Source organism: Hyperolius riggenbachi, chromosome 4 (genome assembly GCF_040937935.1).
Source record: "Hyperolius riggenbachi isolate aHypRig1 chromosome 4, aHypRig1.pri, whole genome shotgun sequence".
In the NCBI taxonomy this organism is placed as follows: Eukaryota; Metazoa; Chordata; class Amphibia; order Anura; family Hyperoliidae; genus Hyperolius; species Hyperolius riggenbachi.
In genome coordinates this window covers 236,800,006-236,804,315 of record NC_090649.1, presented here as the reverse complement: position 1 = coordinate 236,804,315, position 4,310 = coordinate 236,800,006, and positions in this window count along the sequence as shown.

The window sequence follows — 4,310 nt, the reverse complement described above, 5'->3', positions numbered from 1 at the left end:
TGCCTGGGGGTTGTATTGATGGGAATGAGATTATTATGGTGTGGTCTGCGGATGCAAGAGGAGTGTGGAGGGGCTGGAAGGGGGGTGGCTGGGAGTTTAGGGACCAGATGGGGTCTAGGGATGGGTGGGTTGAGGATGGAAGGAGAAAGTACTGGGACCAGCTGGAGAAGCAGGTGGAGGAATAGCATGTGATAGTGGTGGAGGGGTGGCAAAGGGTTGGTAGGAATATGGTGGGAGAAGTGTGGGTGAGCCAGAGAAAAGACAGGGGGAAGGGGTACATTACATTGTGTGGTGAAGAGGCTGGTAGTGGTTTGGACAGAGGTAGATGTGTAGAGAACGGTGGAAGATGCATGGAGTAGGAGAGAGGTAGAAATGTGTGTAAGGTTTGGATAGTGATCAGGAATGCAGGTGATGCTAAAAGATTGAGGAAGTTACCTTGGTGTAAAGCTGATTTACAGCCACCTGCAAGTATGCCACCTGCAACCAGTGCCGCCAGCAGCTCAGCAGAGGGAAGGAGCCCTCTGCATACGGCACCACCGCTCTGGTCAACCATCTGGCAGGGAAACACTTCCATGAGCATGAGGAGTTCATGAAGTTGAAAGAAACTGGCAGTGGCAGACCCGCCACCACAGCGAAGCCGTCGGCAGCAGCCACCCGCCCTCCTCCACCTCCTCCAGCAGCACCAGCAGGAGTGCGTCAGCAACGCACTGCTCCTCCTCCCTCTGCAACTCCTGCCGCCGACACTGAGGCCTGTTCTGGCAGCCAGTCCTCAGTGGCCTCCTCTGCTCCCTCCACTGATACCGTGCCAGCAAAAGGCGTCGCCAGACCCTGCTCAGCGACACCTTCCAGGGGGTGGTCAGGGTTCTGCCTCCCAGCAGCCGTCGCGTGCGTCAGCTGAACGGCTCGGTGGCACGGGCCATGTGCTCCCAACTCCTGCCTTATTCCCTTGTGCAGGAGGGGAGCGACATGCGTGCGCTCCTGATGTGTTCAGCCCCCGATTGGCCAATCCCCAGCCGACATTATTTTGCACGCACGGCCATCCCTGCACTTCACCGCTCTGTGATGGCCAATGTCGGGAGAGGGCTGGATCATGAGGTGGGGTCAACGGGTCCACGTCACCATGGACTCGTGGAGCAGCCGGTTTGGGACAGGCCACTATCTGTCCCTTCACCGTGCATTGGGTCAGCTTGGTGGAAGGGGGGTGAGGAGGGGGGAGCAGCATCGGGCACTGTCAGAGCAGCACCAACAACGCAGTGGGTGGTGCCACCATGCAGGGTCAGCGGAATTGCAGCAGGTTCCTCTGATGCGCTTCCATCCTCCGGCACACCAGCCCAAACCCAATGCCTCAGCAGCAGCGTGAAGCCCCGCCACTGCCAAGCGCTGCTGGAATTGGTCAGCCTGGGGAAGACCAAACTGACGGCGAACCACGTCCTGGCCAAACTCCGAGAGCAGGAGAGGAATTGGCTGACCCCCAGAGGCCTCAGAGTCGGAGAGGTGGTGTCCGACAATGGGGCAAACCTGGTTGCTGCAATCAGCAGGGGAGACCTGACCCACATCTCCTGCTTGGCGCACGTCCTGAACCTGCTAGTCCAAAAGTTCCTGCGGACCTCCCAGGGGATAGACCGACTCCTTGAGGCGGCAAGGAAGGTTGTGCGTCATTTCCGGCACTCGCCTGCAGCCGTAGCGAGCCTGGAAGAGGTGCAGAAGGCGCTGCACCTGCCACAGCACCGGCTCATGATCAATGTTACAACTCGCTGGAACTCCACCCTGGCAATGCTGGAGCGTCTGGTTGAACAGAGGCAGGCTGTCAGCCAGTACCTTGCATGAGCAACAGTTGCCTCCATCACTGCAACTGGGCGTGCCGCCACCAACCTCCCGTCCATCATCTCCACGGAGGACTGGGGGCACATGCAGCAGGTGTGCTCAGTCCTGGCACCCTTCCTGCAGGCCACCAACATGGTAAGCAGGGACCATGCAATGGTGTGCGAGTGGGTCCCCTTGGTGTGTGTGCTGGACAGGGCCCTGTATGCACTGCTGGAAGAGGGAAGCGCAGCCCCTGACCAGCAGGAGCTGCAGGCAGCTTCACAGGCCACCTCTGAGGAGGAGGGCTTGGAGTTGGTGGAGGTCCCTGACCTTGCTGCTGATGAGGGGGAGCAGCAGAGCGCAGCTGGACTGGTGCGGGGGTGGAGAGAGGATGAGGTGGAGGAGGCAGAGGAAGAGGAGGACAGCACTGTCAGCTCTGGGGCTGCCGATGATGTGTCAACAGACGTGGCCAGACTTTTCCCAATGGCAGCGCACATGCTGAGGTGCCTGCGCAAGGACCCAAGGGTGATCCAGATGAAGCAGAGGGAGGACATCTGGATCTGCATGATGCTGGACCCACGTCTGAAGGAGAAGCTCAGCCAATTCCTGCCTGCAGGAGGAGACCATGCACAACAAATGAGCGATTTGCAGCTGTCCCTTGTTGAGCGCTTGGAGGAAGCCTTCCCTCAGCCATCCACCCCCACTGTCCAGCCAGCACAGAGGCAGCAGCAGGAGCCTGCATCCACCAGCAGCAAGCGCACGCGCACCACAGACCTGCTGTCTCTAACCAACGAGCTCTACATGAGTGTAGAGCTGCCAAGGACTAGAGAGGAGGTGCCTGCAGCAGCATCCTTCTCCAGTCACAGGCAGCGCTTGACCCGCATGGTGGCTGACTACATGGGGTCCTTCAGCGGGCTTGACAGCGTTGCCCCTGTTGATCCCATGGAGTATTGGGTCAAGCACCTGCCGATCTGGAGCGAGCTTGCACAGTACGCCCTGGAAGTGCTCTCCTGCCCCCCTTCCAGCGTACAGTCGTCACTGAGAAGCGATCTTGTCTGTCTCACAAGTCTGTGGACAGACTGATGTTTCTCAAAATGAACCAGGCTTGGGTGGAAGGCGAATTCCTGGCCCCTGTTGTCGGCGAGAGGGGGACATGAAGTGGCGCACACACATTACACCTGCTGCTGCTGTATTTCTTCCTGCTGTCTGTGTCTCCACTGCCAGGGAACACATTACAAGGTGCTGCTGCCCATGCGCCACAAGCTATTACGCTCAAAAATAAATGGCTGCCTGCATTATTTTGAAAAAAAAAAAATTATTTTAGAGGTGAAAGAATATTTTAGAGGGGTTGAAAACTGTGCTGTCCCAATTGTGTATTGGACACAATGTGGGCTTCACGACCGCTGTCTGGAACCTCATGGTGTTTATTTACGGCCCTGGAACCACCGCTAGGACGCAGGGCCTATTATGTCTCGCTGCCTGCCCCTCCTCCCAGTCTGCCACACACTCAACCTCCTCACGCTGCCTGCTGTTGTATTTCTTCCTGCTGTCTGTGTCTCCACTGCCAGGGAACACATTACAAGGTGCTGCTGCCCATGCGCCACCAGCTATTACGCTCAAAAATAGCTGCATCAATTTGAAAAAAAAATTGTAATTAATTTAGAGGTGTCCGGGTTGAAAACTGTGCTGTCCCAATTGTGCATTGGACACAATGTGGGCTTCACGACCGCTGTCTGGAACCTCATGCTGTTTATTTACGGCCCTGGTACCACCGCTAGGAACCAGGGCCTATTATGTCTCGCTGCCTGCCCTCCTGCTGCCAGTCTGCCACACACTCATCCTCCTCACGCTGCCTGCTGCTGTATTTCCTCCTACTGTCTGTGTCTCCACTGCCAGGGAACACATTACAAGGTGCTGCTGCCCATGCGCCACCAGCTATTACGCTCAAAAATAGCTGCATCAATTTGAAAAAAATAAATTGTAATTAATTTAGAGGTGTCCGGGGTTGAAAACTGTGCTGTCCCAATTGTGCATTGGACTCAATGTGGGCTTCACGACTGCTGTCTGGAACCTCATGCTGTTTATTTACGACCCTGGTACCACCGCTAGGAACCAGGGCCTATTATGTCAGTCACATCACACTGCCTGACACACACTACTCCTCCTCCTGTAGCTGCATTGAGCTTCTGCTGTCTGTGTGCTGCTACCACTGCCAGGGAGAACAGAAGAAGAACTATTTTCTGCTGCCACCCACTCGCCTACCAGCTATTACCACACTACAACTTGCAACTACTTCCTCCTCCTGCTGATGTCTGTGTTTTACCACCGCCAGGGTACACAGAAAAAGGCGCTGTGGCTTGCAATGTGCCACTACCTATTATGCCATCAACACAAATATAACTATGGTGTTGTTATTAAAATAAAATATTTCCACAAATGAAGTAAAAAAAATATTACAAAAGAAAGGAAAACCAAGACACATAATATAATGATAGAGAAGAAGAGGA